Here is a 20,419-nt window from a genome sequence, read left to right as displayed (position 1 = left end):
AGAGAGGTATGTCACTAAAGGGAGCCAAATAAGGCCACCTTTTACAGCCAGGGAAATGAGGGATACATAATTAGTGTCTAAACGATGATTGAAACAGATTGCATTCCACCAGGACTGATAAGAAATATTTGCAGCTTGTTTCCAGTTAGAAGTAACAATATGAAAGGCAATAGCAATGAAAAGGTCAAGTAAAGGGTATTGGTTCGGAGATTGAGGAAGGTCTGAAGAGAGGGAGCCAAGAAAAACTAGTGAAGGTGAAAAGGGGACTTGAAAATGGAAAATCCTCTGAATTTGCCGCCAAACCAACTGCCAGAACTGGGAAGTAGGCGGACATTCAAATAACATATGTTTAAGGTCAGCAGAAGGGCAGGGACAAGACCAACAGGTAGAAGGAGTCTCTGGTGAAAAATGGGACAAAGCCAGTGGAGTAAATAAAGTTCTATGATAAATGAAAAATAAAGTTTGGGTGGTGTTAGCTGCTCTAGAGGTCTTATGAAGTTTAGTCCAAATTTTATCCCGCAAAAGTACAGGCCAGTTCTGAGAAAGATCTAGCTCCCATGCAAGTTCAATGCAAGATTTCGACCTATCAGTAATAAAACGAAAAGAGTTATATAGAGCAGATGCAGAAGGAGATGTTTCCAATAAAAGGGAAGTAGGTCTGCGATCCAAAGGAATATCGTTGGAGGATGAAAGAGATTGAAGATAGGAGAGCAAGACAGGATGAAGAGAAGTATATTGCGAACGGGCAGAAGCAGGTAGAGAAAAAATAGATTGAAGATCGTGGAAGGAGAGAGGCGTATTCTGAGAGAGTAACTGGGAAATCCAACATATTCCTCGAGAATGCCAAGTTTTCCAATAAATAGTACGATTACGGATTTTAAGATGAGAGTTATTCCAAATTGGTTGCTCATGGATGGATAGGGGGGAAGGAAAAGATGAAGTTAAGTAAGGAGAAAGAAGAGTGCGAGAATGTGAAAGAATAGGTGTGCGAAGACGAGTTAAAGAAGACGTAAAGGACAGAAATTCACAGAAGGTAAAAGGAGCGATGAAAGAGGATTCCATGCTGAGCCAGACAGGGGGTAATGAGGTAGAGTAGGTGAAAACCAGTGAGTCGATTGTTTCATAGAAAAAGCACAATGGTATTGTTTGAAATCAGGAAAACGTACTCCAGATTGAGCTTTATCCTTCCGCAAAGTAGCAAGAGCTATTCAAGGACGTTTGCCATTCCATAAGAATTTTAATAATAAAGAGTCAGTTTTCTTAAAGAAAGAAAGAGGGATATATAAAGGAAGCATGGAAAGAGTATAAAGGAGCAAGGGAGATAGCATCATCTTTATAGAGTTGAGGCGACACCACCAGGACAAAACAGAGTGGATGCCATCGAGTGATAGCTGTGTCAATTTTCTTGAAAATATAATCAAAATTTAACTTGAGAGTATCAGATAATAGAGGAGCGAACCAAACCCCTAGGTATTTGATTTTAGATGGTTGCCACGAAAAACCTGTAGAGGAAAAGAAATGCTTCTGACAGAGAGGATTCAAAGGTAAAATTTCACACTTGTCGGCGTTTAAGCGGTAACCGGAAACTGCAGAGAAGGAAGAGACCTGTTTAAGGAAAGAGGGAATAGAGGTAGAAGGGTCGTAACAGTAAAAAAGAATATCGTCGGCATAAACTGAAAGTTTGACTTGTTGGGAACCAAAGTGAAAACCAGAGATAGAGTCATCTAAACAAATTTTGGTAAGAAAGGGTTCTAATGCTAAAACAAAAAGTAAGGGGGATAAAGGGCAACCTTGTCGAACTCCCCTGTGTAAGGAGAAATAATCTGAGGCCATCCCATTTACAAAAATAGATGCTTGAGGGTCAAAATAAAGTAAAGATATAATGGAAATTAATTTAGAAGGAATACCAATCCAACGCAAAGCCTGAAAAAATGAAATCCCACCCAATCCTGTCAAAAGCCTTCTCTGCGTCTAGGGAGATAGCTGCAAAAGGAAGAGGCAAGGAAGAAGATTTGCTAAGAATGTTAAGAAAAACTCGGGAATTATCAGAGGAGAGACGCCCTTTTACGAAACCAGATTGTTCTGGGCCAATAATATCTGGTAGGAGGGGATCCATGCGAAGAGCTAATATCTTTGCTAGAATTTTGTAGTCAGTGTTGACTAAAGATATTGGCCTATCATTTTTGCACAAGGAGTGCTCTTTATCTTCTTTTGGGATTAAACAAATTAAGGCTTGTTGAAAGGAACCACTAGATGAACTGGCAGCGGAGAAGGATTGGAATAAAAGTAAGAGTTTAGGAAGAAGGAGAGAGGCAAAGTGACTATAGAATTCAATAGTAAACCCATCAGGGCCTGGGGATTTTTCATTACGAAGTTTAGATACAGCGTGAGAGATTTCAGAAAGTGAAATGTCTTGTTCTAAAGCGTGAAAGTCAACATGTGAAACTGAGGGAGGTGGAAGAGATTGAAAATAAGAAAGGAGATCGTCAGACGTAGGAACTTGTTCTGGAGTATAAAGAGTATCATAAAATTTGGCAAATTCAGTGAGAATTTCTTTATCTTTATATGTAGATACTCCAGAAGAAGTTTTGATAGATTGAATTTTTGTGCGTTCTTTACGAATCTTTAAGTAATTGGCCAAAAGCTTTCCCATTTTATTCTTACCCCCATAGTATCTAGAGTTACATTTTAGTAGAGTACTAGAAGCAGCGTCTGTAGTGTATTTGTTAAAAGAGATTTTAGCGTCGATAAGAGCTTTAAGGGAGGAATCAGATTTAGAAGCAAAATAAGCAGGTTCAAGGGCTTTACTGTCAGCCAGAATTTTCTCCAACTTGGCCTCTCGAAGTTTCTTGCGGCGGGATACAAAGTTAAAACACACAGGGGTGGCTGGGCCCAATGGGAAGGAGGGTAGGCAGGGCCTCACAATATGAAAAATAGAAATGTTTGCCTATGCCTCCAAACTACTTAAAGTACACACTAATTCATGTACGAGTAAACCACAACTTGTTAGTTTACACAAAACATTTTATTTTTGTCCATTTGGTACTTAGTTTAAAGAAAGAGAATTCACAATAAACAGAACTAAGATCACTATCGACCTCATGTCTGAGCCATGAAAATTCAAAAGAAATCAATACAAATGTGCAGTGAACCGAACAAGTGGTGAACAATTAGAAAAACAGTGACTTATTGACATATACAAACATCACATTGAATACTTGGACCAAAAAGCTTTTTACATTTGTAAAACAAGGGCTCCTCCTAACATTTAGGAACCCGGGGAGAAAACAGCGTTTATAGTAATAGTTAACCTCCCAAAACCTGAATAGCAACTAATCAATTAAGTTTCAGGAACATAGCTCGTTTCTACAATAAATGGCAATGGCCAACCGGCCGAACAAAGGAAAAAAGAGTGCCGACGCGTTTCGAATCCTGATTCACACCTTGCAGAATTCTCGTCAGGGCAGATTGGATCTAGTCCATGGGCACTATTTAAAATGAAACAAAACAACATATTTACTATCTAGCGGGTCCTCTAGCCATTAATCTCTGGACAGTAAGATTACAAAACAGTTTGTACCTTGTGTGAATCCTGCCCACAGTCAGTTCTGAATTAGAAGAAATGTCGTCTAGGCTTGGCGGCCTACGCTGCAACAGAGTAATGGACTTAATAAGTACTAGCCGGGTGCACAGGAAGATAATGCTTGAAAGCCATTATCACTCGGTTACCTGAGTTTTTATGGAAGCTGAACCACATCTTCGACACTTGCGGTGAAGATCCTTTATTTTCTGAAACATAGGGGACAGAGTGCGACTTAGTGCACTGTTTACTCGCTGATTAGCTAATCGTGTGTAGATTTTAAAATGAACCACTTACTTGGGCATAGGTCCGCAGTGACCTCAGTGGGGGTTCTATTTTGTAATCACGTTTCGCCGCGCAGGGAGCAGTTAAAATCTGTGCGAATACAGAAAGGGGCACCGTGTTACCGCGCTGCTATTTGGGTACTGGGTTGAAAAAGGTGCACTTTTGGAATGTATCCGCATCCGCGCTAATCGCGTATGCATTTTAGACTCTTTCGAATGGTCCACTTACTTGGACAACGAGTAGCGATGACTTCAATGGGGGTTCTGATTTTAAAACTGCATTTCGCCAAACCAAAGCTTACTCGGGTAAATATCTGCGGGGGGAAGGGGAGGGGAACACGTTACCACGTTATCATTTCTATGCATAGCCAATACACAATTGACAGTTCAGGAAAGTGGCCGCTTCCGTGCTTACCGCAATATGTCAAATCCGATCAGCGTGCTTGCTCCACAGCGATGACCGTGGGATGTGAGTGTCCCTGGGCGTCGCCGACCATACAGCCCAAACCATGTAGTTGGTAACGGGCCAATCAGGCAAAAGGACAAGACATGAAGCATGCTGGGACCTGTAGTGTCAAAGAGCAAATCAAGGTTGACACGAACCTTTGAGGTGCATTATGGGACATGTAGTGTTCACCAGCGAGCACAAATTGTTTATGCCCTGTTTATTTCACTAAGGCTGTTCAGACCCTTGTTGACACTGTCAAACTTTAGGATTAGGTACGCCTCCTTGCGCAACAGCATTGTGTCCACATCCAGGAAGTGTTTAGGGTCGATCCATGCCAATACGGTCCATTTGAAGTCAGTCTCAGAATGGCCATTACTGGTGAAATGTTCCACCATGGGGGCAGTGATAACCTTTTTCTTAAGCCGGGAGCGATGCTGGGTAATGCGTGCATTAATGGGCTGGTTTGTTTTGCCTGCGTAAACTCTGTTGCATGGGCAAACCACCGCATAGACGACATTTCGAGTCTTACAATTCGTAAAGCAATCATGTTTCCATCTAATGCCATTGTTTACAAATATGTCACCTTCTATGGTGCTTGAACATGAGACACAATTGCCACATTTGCGATGTCCGCGTATTGGTTTCAGATTCCACTGTGTGACAAGGTCGCTTTTGGGTGCTGTGATATGACTATCTGCTCTGATTAAATGTTGCCCTATGCTTCTGTTCTTGCGCATAGCAAAAATGGGTTTTGAGAGGGGATGCTCTAAAGTCTCAAGAAGATGCCAGTTATTCCGAATTATGTTCTTGAATTGGTTCGTGTGTTGGCCAAATGTTGTCACACAAACCAATTGTTCCAGATCTTTCTTTTCTTTCTTTTCAAACAATGCCTCTCTTGGAGTAAATTTGGCCCTATTCTTTGAATGTTTTAACAACTTTTTAGGGTATCCTCTTTCTGCCATCTCATTGCAGAATCTGATTGCATGAGAGTCAAAATCACAAAGGTTTGTGCAATTACGCCTGATCCTCAACAGTTGCCTGTAGGGCAAATTATTTTTTAATGATTGAGGATGCGAACTGGTGTAATGCAGAATGGTATTCCGGTCAGTTTCCTTTTTATGCAAGGAGGTAGTTAACTTAGCCTCATGGGAGCTTACCGTGACGTCCAGGAAAGTCATTTCTTTTGGACTGTAATTGAGTGTGAATTGAATGTCTGGGTGCCTAGAGTTCAGCCACAGATGGAACTGCTCGAGGTCCGCCTGGCTCCCCTGCCACAGGAGCCAGACGTCGTCGATGTATCTTAGCCACTGAATGATATGTCCTGAGAAAGGGTTGTCACTGAGGACAAAACGTTCCTCATATTGTGCCATGTACAGCACGGCCAACTCCGGTGCGTAGGGACAACCCATGGCTGTCCCCTTGACTTGAACAAAAAAGCTATTTTCAAATTTAAAATAGTTGCTGCGAAGAGTGATCTCTGCTAGTGCCACAATGAAGTTGGTAGGTACCCGATGGGGTCTATCCCTTTGTTCTAGGTACAGTTCGATGACCTCTAAGGCTTCATCCTGCGGTATCTGTGTGTAGAGAGAGGCGACGTCAAGTGTCACCATCAACTCGGTCTGGTCATTGAATACATGTCCCTCAATCTGTTTAATGAAGGCTGTTGTGTCACTGAGGTGCGATTGGACTTTTGCAATACATGGCTTTAAAAAGAAATCAATGTATTGAGATACTGGTTCAAGCACCGAATCGCAGCCCGAGACAATGGGTCTGCCCGGGGGTACCTTGTCATTTTTGTGAATCTTCGGTAAGAAGTAGAGAATCGGAGTTCGAGGCGTTTTTTATTCAAAAATTCATACTCTTTAGGTCCTAAAAAACCTGTGTCCAAACCCTCCTTGGTAATTTGAGATATTTTATCCTGGATTGCATGGACAGGGTCTTCTTTGGAGGGTCTGTACCATTCCCTATTGTTGACATGTTTTTGACCTTCAGCAAGGTACATGGGACGTGGCCAAAGGACCACTGCCCCGCCCTTGTCGGCTTGTTTAATCACTATTGAAGTGTCAGATTTCAGATCACTAATTGCTTTTTGTAAACCCTTGCTGATGTTGTTCTTAGTATAACTGTTTTTCTTCTCAAGTTTGGTGAGGGAAGACAGTACAGCTTGCTCGAAAGCTATGACCTGTTTTGGAATATTTAGAGTTGGAGTAAAGCGTGATTTAACTCTAAGTCCAGTAGTTTCCTGTGAGGACGTAATTTCGGCTCCCGCGAAGAAAGTTTTTAACCTTACCTTGCGACAGAAGTCAAGTGCTTCTAATTTTAATTTAGTGAAATCCGTTCTTTTGTTTGGAACGAATTTGAGGCCAAGGTTAAGAAGCATTTTTTCATCCCTAGATAGATCCTTGTTAGAAAGATTCACTATAGTGGACAAATTTAATTGTTGTTGTAGTTCTTGTTGCGTGTTCGCATTTGCCACGGTTGTTTGAACCGAGGTCGCGATTGGCCGCCCCTGGACAAAAAAGGAGCCGACCCTCGAGTGGCGCCTCGTTTGTTGAAATTGGACTGTCTTGAGTCTGGGGAAGAGTCCGAAGAAGTGGTGTCTGAAAAGGTCAAGAACCTGTTTTTTGATCTGCCCTGAAATGAATTTAGGGCCCCGCGTGACTCACCAGAAGTGTAAAAGTCCTCTTTAAGAAAAGGATACACCCTCTCCAACTGGAAAGATTTTGAATCTTTTTCAAACTGAGCTGCTTTCGTGTTCAGAGAGTAATCCTTGAAAGTGGCAATTTCCTTTTCAATTTTTTCAAGGAGTGCCTTAGCTGAGGGAGGTGGAAGAGATTGAAAATAAGAAAGGAGATCGTCAGACGTAGGAACTTGTTCTGGAGTATAAAGAGTATCATAAAATGTGGCAAATTCAGTGAGAATTTCTTTATCTTTATATGTAGATACTCCAGAAGAAGTTTTAATAGATTGAATTTTTGTGCGTTCTTTACGAATCTTTAAGTAATTGGCCAAAAGCTTTCCCATTTTATTCTTACCCCCATAGTATCTAGAGTTACATTTTAGTAGAGTATTAGAAGCAGCGTCTGTAGTGTATTTGTTAAAAGAGATTTTAGCGTCGATAAGAGCTTTAAGGGAGGAATCAGATTTAGAAGCAAAATAAGCAGGTTCAAGGGCTTTACTGTCAGCCAGAATTTTCTCCGACTTGGCCTCTCGAAGTTTCTTGCGGCGGATACAAAGTTAATCATAAAACCCCTAGAGGCTGCTTTAAATGAATCCCAGACCATAACAAAAGAGGAGTCAGGAGTTTGGTTTAAAAGAAAAAATTCCTTGGCAAAGGCAGTGAATTCAGAACAAAAAGAGGGTTCCAAAAGTAAAGCATTGTTAAACCGCCATCTGCCAGAGTGGGGAGAAAAAGGGAGTAAGTCAAGGTCTACAAACACTGGGGCATGATCGGAAAGCAAGATGGAACCAATTTCAGAATGTATGGCGTGTTGGGACAAGGATTTGCTTAAAAATATATGATCAATGCGGGATTGGGATTGGTGAGGAAGGGAGAAAAAACTATATTCTCTAAGGTCGGGATTGCATAGTCTCCAAATATCTACTGAGGCATTATTTTGAAATGAGTTCACAAACTGTGTGTGCATTCTAGAAGGAACAAAAGTGACTTTTGAGTGTCGGTCAAGGAAGGCATCAATTACCTGATTACAGTCTCCTCCGAGAAGAACGTAATCTCCAGAAAGGGAAGACAACTTGGAAGAGATAGCAGGCCAAAAGGATCTGTCGATCCCAGTGGGGGCATATACATTAAATAGAGTGAGTGGGATGTTATCAATTAGCAAGTTAACAATAAGCCAACGACCATCAGCATCACATTCATGAGTAATCGAGGAAACATTGAACTTTTTATGTAACAAAAGTACAACACCATTTTTCCTAGACGTGGTAGGAGAACAAAGAACATTACCCACCCAAGAATGTTTAAGTTTCAAAGCCTCCGGTTCAGCAAGATGAGTCTCTTGAAGGAGGGCAACATCAGTTTTTAATCTCGCTAAATGTGACAGAACCCTCTGTCGCTTAATGGGATTGTTTAATCCCTTGACGATCCATGTCGTTACACGGAACGAAACAATTTAGAAAAACAGTTGAGCGTAACATGCTCAGTAATGCATAAGAAATACAATGGAGAGAAAGGAAGAAGAATGAATAGGAAAAAAGAATAGAGAAGGCGGTAAATAGAAAAGGAGAAAAGGAGAGAAAAAAGAAATAAACTAGTGCAAATGGAAGAATGTATCAAAAAAGAGAAAGAAGAAGAAGGGAGAAACCATGAGAAATACAAGAGAGAATGCAAGGATGAGAGAGAGAGAAAAAGGACATATACAGAAATACACAAAAAGACAGAACAAGTGCAAAACGAACGACTGAGAGACATACTTACGAAACGGAAATTCCAGAACAGGGATGCGGATGGTGGTGGCGGGAGACGACGACGAACAACCAGAACCGGCAACTAACCTCTAATACCATAAATCCAATGGGTAAGATAAGAAGACAATAGGAGAGATCAGGATAAAGATGAGAGGGGACATATCTGAAGAAAGGAGGAAAAACATTAGGAAAAAATACAAGGGTTTATAACATAAGACAGTCAATGTAACAGAAACAGTAAGAAAAACACATCATGCAACGACAACTAAGAAAACAGAAATGCAATGCAACGGGATCAATAAGGCAATGAAGAACCAAGTCACTCATCCAGGTTTGGAGGTATCCATGACATCAGGACTCTGCTGACGTAGGAAAGCTTGCAAGGCCTCAGGATCTTCGTAGGTGGTTGTTTTGTCCTTATAGGTGACCTTGAAAAGACATGGATGTAAGAGGCCATACCTGGCACCAAGGGCTCTTAACTGCGGCCGCAAGTCCGAAAATGTTTTCCTCCGATCTGCGGTAGCCTTGGAGACATCCTGGGAGAGATAAAGGCGATGACCTTCCCAGATAATCTGTTTTTTGAGCTTGGCGGCTGAAAGGACCTGTAATAGGTCAGGATACTGCAAAAATAGCATGATCACACCTCTAGGCCTGGAGGCAACCATAGGACCGAGACGATGAGCTCGCTGGATGTTAATGGAAGATAAGGCCGGATTGTCAAGAATTTTTGCGAGAAACGATTGGAAGAAGATGGTAGGATTGGACCCTTCTGAAAGTTCCGGAAGACCATATAAGCGTAGGTTGTTCCTTTGATTTCTATTTTCCAAATCTTCTGTTTGATGCCGTAGGAGAAGAATCTCAGCTTCTATTGCAGGTATGCGAGAGGGAACAGAATGAAAAGAGTCCGAAGATTGTTCCAAAATCATAACACGGGAGTCCAATGATGACCATTTCTCCTGCATGGCCTGCATGTTTTTTGTGGTTGCTTCCATAAAAGGTTTGAAGGCCCGCAATTCTTCCAAGATAAGGTCTACGGAGGATGAAGCGTTACTCCCAGGAGATGGTGGGTCCTTTTTCAGCCACTTGGAAGAAGTTAAAGAGGATTGGGTCTTCCCTCCATTTTGAGTCTTAGGGATGGCCCCATGTATAGAGTCCGACTTTGAAGATTTACCCCCCTCCATTTCCTGGGTAGGTGAGTCGGAGTCAGAACCAATGGGTGGCTTCTGTAAATTGGTGAGTTTCAGAGTGCGAAGCTTCCCCATGTAGGGCGGCCAATAGTGAAAGTGGAGGCAAAATGTCAATATTAAATATGAGGTGATCCTGACAGAAAAAAAGTACCTGAAGAGTATTGATAGGAAAAATCAGCACCAGGTCATGGCTAGAGGAAGGAATAAACCACAGTTCAGTATCAGGCACTGTGTCAGGGAGAAGAGCACGTCAGGATGATAGAGCCATTCAAACGGACCATGAGGTAAAGTACAAGAAATTGACAATGAGTTGACACGACGAGGAGAAAGCCATTGAAGAAAATATAGCCACATTCAGCATCGCAAGAGTTCTTCAAACAGAGAAGTGACAATCCTCCAAACTGGAAATAAAGATGAGAAAAGTCATATGGAAAAGTGGAGGGAGCTTTGCTATATTTCCTAAAGCCAGTCGTGAAGAAGAACCTCTTGACGTAGTGTCTCAGCACATGACAAACGAAGGGGCGAAGTCAGGTGTAGAGAAGATCTGCAAGAGCTGGAGACATTTTAATCCAAGGCCATGACGGAGAAGGCAAAATAGTGAGGCAAAGAGGCAATGAAACAGGAGGGCGATGAGGTGAATTACCACAGTCACAAAATGGCACCAGAAACCATAAAGAGAGTTGCGCGAGATATAAAGCGTGTTAGATAGAGGTTTCCAGCTGAATCGTGCTCACCATTAATGGAGTGTGTAGAGGGTGTCCTCCGTTAAGCAAAGATGAGGCAAAGACAGCCGCAGAAGGAGATAAGCCGGACGCCTCCGATAAACGCGGCCGGCGCACAAAATGGCGGCTGCAGCCGTGAAAAACGGGACTCCCTCGTAGTCGCTGAGCAAGTCGCGAAACCGGGAAACAATGAGGGTGCTAGGCTCTCCTCATTTTCCGGTTCGCGGGACTCGGAGCATGATGGCGGTAGACTTGGGTAAACTGCCCCAAATGCGTGAAGTATGAGGAACGGCTCCGGAGCTCCGGGATTACGCCGCCATCTTGGCCGCGTCAAGCCACGCCCCCCCAAGGAATCCATTTCAACAAAGAAGTACTGGCCTTGACCTCACTTCCTGCTATCATAATATAATTCCACATGGCAAGCCTATATTTCGGTCCAGCAATCATTTTGATAACTTGCCAGAAGGTTTGAGAACTGTCTACAAGTACCTCTGAAAATAGAAAGAAAAGACAGCAGCACAGCAAATGGCCCTCATACCACAGACATCTGCTTGCACACAAATATTGAGCATGTAGTTTAAGTCAACATGGCTATGTTATCATGCCACCATTTTCATTTCATGACCCGTACATTTCCATAAACACAGATCTGTTACACAGAACGCTTAACATTTGCTATATTCTAAAGGTGATCATGTTTCCGTTTAGTGTGTTGCTAATTGTACCATAAAACTGTTAGATTTTTTAAGCTACTTAGATTTTACGGTACAAAAGGGGGTGGTGATGGATGGAGCATCTGAACCAATCAAACACTCACACCCAGTCAACAGATCTGGGTTTAATCCATCACCGTTCTTTAGCCCACTCTGCCACCCCAGTTTAGACATGGCCATATGCAAATCAGTCTGACCGTGTGCCTCATGGGAACAGTCCAGCCCGAACTGCCAAGCCATACCTTCCCTGGACCGGACTCAAGCTTCCTAGGACCGGTTTCTGGCATTACAGCCATCTTCGACCAGGCTTGCTTGAATCCAGTGGCAAAGTGAGCAAGGAACTCACGTCTGAGCATACCCTGCCAATTTATGGCGAACAAAGCGGTACAAAAGGGGGTGGATACTTAGATTTTACAGCATATTCATGTTATGCCCTCTATTGCATTTATGGAAATAATTGATTTTGACTACATCAGCAACTATTATTAGTCTATTTTTTTGGGAGAGCTAGCATTTTCATCTGGTCAACCCTTTTTTTGACAATAGAGAATAATGTTGGACACTGGGAATAAGAAAGTAGCTATCTGATTCTGTTGTTTTTCCATAACTTGAATGTACACCTCAAAATATTTGCTTGACATTTTCTCAAGAGTTTGTATAGATGTGGGATATATATTGTTTTTTAGTCTCAGACCTCTATTCAAAGGAGACATTTCAAAATGTTAGATTTTGTTAAAACATTTTATAACCTTGAATTGTACTGTCTTCATAGTAATATGCAAATAATCAAATACAAACACATCAAAATATCAATACCAAAATAAATGTATAATGCTGAATAAATAAGATTATCATAAATTCAGCATAAAATAAAAATGTGCACAAAGAGAAAGAGCAATCATTATATTATGAAAAATGGCAGCGAAATCGATAGTAAAAGGGGAATGAATTATACTGTGTCTTCTTCCAAAGGCAAATGTACATAATCTCATAGACAACTGGAGATATATTTTTAGAATAACCCATACATACAAGAAGTACTTGGGTACTGAGTAGAGTAATAGTACTAAGGTATCACTTTTTTCTGCCCCCCCTTACAGATGAAGCCGGAGAAAAATATTTTAGAATCGTAATCCTCTTGATATTGATAACAATCCTTGGACTGAATTATTGAAAGCTGCCATTATATGAAACGTAGCTAAGGGTATATTCAAAATGTAAGTTCCATGTACACAGTGTGAACAAAGTGTGGATAAACATAGTCTAGATATTTTGCATACAAATACAATTTTGACATTTAAGAACGTTTCAACCAATTTTTCTAGAAAGGGTTTATTAAGACATGAACTTTCCTTATTTATCTTTTCAAAACGTTTCCTTCTTTGAGCTGAACCTCAAAGAGAAGAGGGATGCATCCAAAAATATTCTAAACCTAAAAGTACCGGCTTGAATGCACATAATTAAATTGATGGGCTTCCTCATTAATAATAATTCCAATAATAAACTGATTGATAATAATTCCAACAATGCCTCACAAAAGGATTTTAGGTCCCTTGTAACCCAAAAGTGTGCCAATAGGTATTAAAGAAGCAACAGATTCCCAACCCGTGAAATTTAGTTCAAAGTAAAGGGAGATTGCTTGAATGCCAACCAGACGCCTCAATAAAGTTTTCAAGAACTGATTTTCAGAAGCTATCAACGTTGAAATTTTTTGTATAAATATATTTCTGCACAACAATTTGCTGCTGCTTAAGCTTTGGATGTATACCGCTTTAAAGCTAATGCTGTTTCTCTGGCAAAGCACCCAGAAGCAGTTGTTTATATGGCTCATGTGCGATGTGATGTAAGATCATTACTTTTATCATTGTGTTTTACACATCTGATATTTGCTGATATTTAGTTGCCTATGTGCCCTATAGCTGAAACTTTTTTGAATCTCTCACCTTCTATTAGCTTTTTAGATTTTAACCCCTTCTATGCTGATGACGGCCCCCAGCCATCATGCATCACAGTGCTCGTGTGCTAATGACGGCTGGGGGCCGTCATGAACACCTCCCACTACGAAAAACGCCGCACAGGCACAGTATCGCGGCCGCGCCCAAGGGGTTAAAGAATTATGTGGATGTTTAGGTAGGTTATTTTGTTTTCTTGGTGTTATTGTAAGCTCTCCAGGGGAACACATTAGAGAAGTGGTTTGGTAAGTGTGCTTGAAATAAAGAGGGACTCATTAGCATATAATAGATATATTATCGTATCCCCACGCAGCTCACTGGATGGGAAACAACACTTTTAGTCTGCAGGGAAAGTAAGGTTGAGGCAAGGGCACAGCTTTGACACACACATCTAATTAAAAAAAATAGTTGTGTTATATCATTCCATGCACCCCAACTAACTTTGCTGAAAATATATGCATTCAGATCAATCCAAACAGTCAGCACTTAAACCTGAAGGCATGTGTCACTGAATGTCCTCCACAGTTTGTCATGAGGAACATTATCAGTTGCTGACTTCGAGTCAATGGATGTAGTGTACAGGAAGGTTTTCATCAGCATAGCGTTGAATGATACGACGGCAGTGAAGGACTATATTGCTGACTTTGTTTTCTAAACCCCGGCTGAAGGTCGGAATATATGCTATTTTGTTTGAATATCCTACTCCACAATGCAGCAATCGCAAGCTAAATAGTTGTATTTATTTATTTACTTACTTTACTCCTTGTCGTTGTATGTCCAACTTCACTACCCCCCTCAACCTGCCCCTCCCACGACCATCCCCACCGTTCCGCAGTATTCCCTCTGCGAGCCCCCACTGATAGCACCCTGCCAAGAGTTGGGCTCTGAGGAACATTCTTTTTAGAGATATCACAGCTTTTTCAGCTACATGTCAATTTGTACTTTTATCAGGTTCATCAATTGCCTGTTGAGCTTCAGCCAAAGAGAACTAAATATCTTCTCTAGCAAATACAGTTACAAAAAATGAGGTTTCAATATAGGCAAAGAAAAGTGATGAGATATCAGCTCTATCATTAAGACCTGAAAGCCTTTGCCTTAACCAGTTAACAATCAGAATCATATGTTGCAATGTCTAGTGACACACGACTCAACTCTTTCAATAATATTGAAAAATGTAGGTACTAATTCAAGGGATTTCACTTTGAGTAAACAAATGATTGTAATGTAGACAGAGGGCAGAGTGTTGGATACATCAATGTGAGCCCATTCCACCATTCTTTGGTAAAGTGCCAATGTTAGTTCAGGGCCGCTTCAGAACCGTTCTATGGGGAACTATGATTCAGAAGGCCCTGGAGTTACACATAAGCACTCATGATTACTGTTAGCGCATTTTTCTACGGTTGCATTGTAACTTGCATACTCATATACAAAATATTATATGACCTCATTATTATGTCTTTTCAAGCCTTCACAAGCGTGAGAACTGAAGCTCTATGCCCACTGCAGAACCACAGTCTCATGTATGATGACCAAATCGGCTAATTGGACTGACACAAGTGTACATTTTCAGGCTACTAACAATACATGAGAAATGGCTCACTCTTCATTCTTTTCGCCCTCATTAGAACACCATTTTCAGTCAGGCATTCAAATGAAATGTTGAAACACCAGACATTATCACATATTATTTTTTATATTATTACAAAAAATTATCTGGCACTGCCAGAGTCGACCATTCACTCCTAGTCTTGACCTTCCATTTATGCACATTAAATATTAAGGGCCTAGATTCAGTGAAGATTTTTGTGCTGGCAAAACCTGCGATTCACAAAACAATTGGTATGCAAATGCAACAGAGTGATGTGCCATGTTCTAAATTCATTTGTGACCTCTTCCAAATTACAGTTGGTAGAGAGAGTGAAAGGCGGGCCTCTCTTCTAATTGTAGGATCTAATGGTATGTTTCAATGATTTGTGACAGTATTTTCAAACCATTGAAAAGTTACCAACACTGCAATAGAGGTGGTTGTTAACTGATTCACAACAGGGAAGCTGCCTCCAGGGGACAACTTCCAATTTAGAGTTCATGTATGCGACAGCGATGAGAGCTGCTGATATTCCTTCCCTAACTGTGTTCTCAAATAGGTTAAAAAAATCTTTTAAAAACTGCTCTTGTTTCTTTTTGAGAACATGAGTTGATTTAAACATTTTTTTTTTTTTAAAAAATCCCCTTTTGGGAATGTCAATGCAGAGATGATGGTCTGCTGTCCCTGTATGCCTGCTACGTTTATGCTCATGAGCAATAGTATGGGGTCACAAATAGCACCAGCCTAATTAATTCTCCTAAGTCAGATTGTATTGTGATCCCCTGCAAATCAGATATTTATGATGCAGCGTAATAGTCGCTCTCAGATTGCTTCCCTATTAGCAAACCAGTCAGTGTATAATTTGCACGTCTTTGTTTTGCAAATGTGAAAAAGTACATTGGGCCTGTGCAACCCTTAGAAACACTAATTATAGAGAAGCAGTAGACCAAGGGAACTTGTTGGTATTCAAGAAATTGACGATTGAGCACAACGCGAATCCACATGAAAGTCGATCCCTCTGACTAACAATAGTTTCTATTTTAAAGTTGGCGTAGCTCAGAATAAAAGTTGGGGTAATATCCTGGTTTCCTGAAATAAGCAAACCAAAAAAGTACCAGTAAAGGGACCTTCAATTTCTGCCTAAGACCAAAAATGTTTCATGATATGAAAGCAATCATATGGGTATTGACAGTGATGATGGAAGGCACCTGGGTTGCAGCTTCAGATAATTGAGGCTAGAACAGATTAGATCCATGGAGAACAGGGACTGGATTTAGTCAAGCTCATTGAGGATGGATTTAATTATTTCTTTGTGGCCAGCTCTCAATCACGAACATCTTAACTGATTGTAACAGCTCTTTTAGCAACGCCGTAACAAGGCAGTTAGGGGAACCTCTCTATTCAGTACTCAGAAGTCCCTCCATTGATTAAGAAATGCTATATAAAGGTCAGCAGGTCTAAAGCAACTAGAAACAAATGCTAGGAAATGTAGGCATGCATAACAGTGTGGCAATACCTCACGTTTTTGATCCATTGAATGAATTTAGGGAATAGGGGTCCTCAACCAGTGAATGTGAAAGTTAGGATGCTCTCTGCATACCTTCATCTCCCCAATTTCAGGACCACAAGTTCCTTATAAGGTTTTCATAACTGATTGTCAGAAACTGATTGAGAACTCACTTGATGTCCCTGGTAAATGTTGGTAAGACAATCTTGTGCGTGAAAAAAAGAAAACCATTGCTAGATCTAAGACTATAGAAACAGAGTACAGCTTAATTTATAGGTCTCTGCTATTTTACCAGAGAACTCTGAAGGAGGCGGATGAGATTTGGATTGTGCGTCAATAGCCTTTTTCATAGTTTCATTCCAATCCAATCCAATCCAAAAATTCTTTATTTCGACCGTTTAGGCCATAAAAGATGCATAAAAACATACATAAAAACATTTGTTAACATTGGGTACACATAATATTTGAGAAAAGCACAGTATATTGGGAAACAATGACAGTAAGTAGTAAAAGTTACAGTGGCAGAAAGGAAGGTTGACAATACATGCCTAAAATGATCTTGCTTTAAGCAACTTAGTCCTAATGTGCCACATGGCCAGAAGAAATTTTGCAACTGCAAATACAATGTGTGGGGAGGAATCAGTTTTCAATATTCTGAACGAAATTGCAAAGTTCCTTATGCCCATATTCCTGCACAGAGGCACAAGCCACTGTTTCCTAGGTGTCTTATAGGAAGGGCAGAAAAACAGAACATGGATTTCCTCCTCATCACAGGAATTGCGGCCGGGGCATATTTTGTCCCCCCCGTTGGCCCATTTGCACGTGAAGGATTTAATAGGTAAGGTGCCAAACCTCCATTGGATAAATAGCTTTCTTGCCAGGGTCAGGACAATAATGTCCATAAAAGTTTCGAAGTGGTAAGAATTTTTGGAGTCCATAAAACGTTGATTTAAAATACCAGTGCGGGGTGCAAGCACATGAGAAGCAAGACTTTGTTCCTTATGAGCTTCTACGAGTCTTTTCCGGGGGACCCTTTTACAACCTATTTCAGGGGCCTCCCACAGCTCATCGAAGCCCAGCCGGTACAGTTCTTACTTTACGAAAGATAGCCAGGGAATTTTATCACTATGGTTTAGGTTCATAACATGAACAAGATCTTGCCTATAGTGTTTCAGCTCGTTTGTTGACCAGAGCCTGTGCCAGTATCTTAGTGGTTTTAGTTCAAGGTCCTCCCTTATAGAGGGTAGACCCAGATCTAGTCGTAAGGGAAACAAGGGTGTAGCACGCGGGAGGGCCAGAAGGCGTCTCAGAAAATTATTTTCCACACACATCAGCTCATTTCCAGCTTGGTAATCCCACAACTCGCTGCCATATAGTGCAGCCGACTTGGCTTGTGTTTTGTACATTTCAACTGCAGGAGCTATGGGTTTGTAGGTAGAAGTGTTTGTAACCTTTAGAATAGCCAAGGACAGTTGAGAGAGCCTTATTCGAGAACTTGATATCTGTGGTCCCCAGGCTAAGTTCTCATGCAAGGTTACGCCCAGGTACTGAAATGTTTTTACCCTCTCCAGGGCTGTTGAGTTCGGTGTAGGGTTTGGTCTTGTTGTGGGGAAGGGGTTAAAGATCATAAATTTGGTCTTCCCTGTGTTGATCTTGAGACTGTACTGCCTGCAGAAAAGACCAAATCCGTCCAGGATCCGCTGTATTCCCATGGGGATTTGGAGAGCAGGAGGGTGTCATCAGCAAACATGATTGCCGCCACCCTCTTGCCCACCAAAAACGGGGCATCATTGTCCCTGACGTTAACTAAATGTGTTAGGACATTATTAACGTAAAGGCAGAACAGTGTAGGCGCCAAGACGCATCCCTGCCTTACCCCTCTTAAGACAGGAAACCTTTTTAACAGAGCGCCGCCCCTCCCACATCGTACCTGAGCAAAATTACCCTCATGAAGTCTTATTATAGCCTGTAGAAGGTGGGTGGGAACTCCCATCTCCTTTAAGACCTCCCAGAGTTTTTTTCGTGGTACCAAGTCAAATGCTGACTTCAGGTCCACGAACACCATGTACAACCTCCCACCCTCAATCCTCACCGATTTCCAGTAGAGGAGAACGAGGCGGAAGATCTGGTCCATGGTGGACGTGTTCTTCCTGAAGCCAGCCTGGAGAGGGCTTAAGATATCTTTATCCTCCATCCAATCCAGGAGTTGGTCCAATATAAGTCGAGAATAAAGTTTTTGGGGCACATCTATAAGGCTGATAGGCCTGTAGTTGGCTGGGAGGAGAGGACAGCCCTTCTTGAAGATAGGAACTATCTCTGCCCCCAGCCAAGTACAGGGGATCGCCATTCCTTGTGCAATGGAGTTAAAAAGGATGTGAAAATATGGCGCCCAAATCTCTGGTTGGGACCTAAATAGGTCACCTGGTAATTTGTCAAGGCCCGGTGCTTTTCCCAACGCTAGGCCGTCTATTGCGCTGGCCACTTCCCCCAGACTGAACTCCAAACTGTCACCAGGGAGGGATAGGAGGGCTGCGACCACATCATTGGTGTCCTCAGAGCTGTCTTCATATAATTTGCTAAAGTGGTCTTCCCATATGGAAGCTGCAATATTAGGCTCCACTGCAGCTTTGGGTTCTCCTGAGCCAGTATTAACTAGTAACCAGAATCTTCTGGAGTCCTTTGTTGTAAGGGCAGTTGAAAGATCCTGCCATCTGTCCCAATCCCAGTCTGACCTAGCACGAGCCATTATGCCCTTATACTGGCGCCTAAGATCGGCCACCCTGATCCGCGCTGCACCTTCTTTGACTGCTGTGATTAGGTCAGACTTAGCCTTTCTACATTCAGAGTTATACCAGGAGGAGGTTCGGGTCTTTTGCTTAAACTTCACCACCTCCGGGTAAAGAACCTCGCCTAGGGCTCCCACTAGGTCTTCATGGATTAGAGCTAAAGTCTTACCAAAGTCCTGGGGACTGAATTGGTTAATTAAATCGTCCAGGGCCTCGAGTTTTGGCAGCACAAGCTCATAAATTTTCCTAATATTTTCTTCAGAATTTGAGAGTTTCTCCCATCTCACCCTACGCCTGTTAGAGGTTAATACCAGATTGCCCAGATCATCTCTGTCCTCCAGGGGTGGAGGTCCGGGATTTGCTGGAGGATATACCAAAAAGAATAAAAGTGCATTGTGGTCACTATCTGTGCGGGCGCTTATTTTAAAATCCTCAACCTTTGGCCACAGACTGATATCTACAAAAATGTAGTCTAGTCGCGACTCGTGGTTCTTCCTGTTAAAAGTGCATTTTGAGGGAGTGTCTGAAATTGTTCATCCATTGCAAGCTCTTAACGCAAGTTGAGAGTCAGAGACATGATTTGGACCGCAAGTAGGGTCCAGGATTTGGGATGGGGCGATTGGCACACCGGAACACCCCAAAAATCATCTTCCACTGTAAGAGTCCCTTCCCTCAGACCCTCTAAAGGCTCGAAATGGCAGTTAAAATCTCCGCCCATTACCACCTTGTAATCAATCGGTAACTGGCCCAGGAAGGACGAGAGATCTTCCAGTGTGGAGGACTCCATAGTTGGGCCAACAGGGCGGGAATAGACATTTATAATGTGAGGACGTGGCTATGTTCTCTGCAGTGCATCCAATATGACTCGCTACCCACACCGCCAGCCCACCCGAGGGCCTCCCCTTACCATTCCAGGTAGCCTGGATTTCAAAGGTTGCGTAACCAATTTTGGACGTGGGTTCCCTCGCCCAAGTCTCTTGAAAGAGACAGATATCACTATTTGTTACTAGGGAGTCCCAATCGTCTGTGTGTAATTTATTGGCAATGCCCGCAACATTCCACGACAACACCTTCAGGGCTTTAGATGGAGTATTAGGTTTAGGGGCCTGCGTCCCCATATTGCCACTATCATTGCTTACATACAAGACAGGGGTCCCGGGAGCAGGTGTTGGACTCTGGTTGGGTGGAGCTAAAAGAGTTGGAGTCAGGGAGATCACATAGAGACTG

The 20,419-nt window shown here is 42.0% G+C and overlaps 1 protein-coding gene across 1 annotated transcript in view; it reads left to right on the top strand.

Annotated features, from left to right (window-relative positions):
- The window catches only part of TLL2 (tolloid like 2), a 2,097,051-nt gene that overhangs the window by 2,023,835 nt on the left and 52,797 nt on the right, over window positions 1-20,419 (top strand). The window lies entirely within an intron of this gene.

Source organism: Lissotriton vulgaris, chromosome 5 (genome assembly GCF_964263255.1).
Source record: "Lissotriton vulgaris chromosome 5, aLisVul1.2, whole genome shotgun sequence".
In the NCBI taxonomy this organism is placed as follows: Eukaryota; Metazoa; Chordata; class Amphibia; order Caudata; family Salamandridae; genus Lissotriton; species Lissotriton vulgaris.
This window is presented reverse-complemented; position numbering and strand designations above follow the sequence as displayed.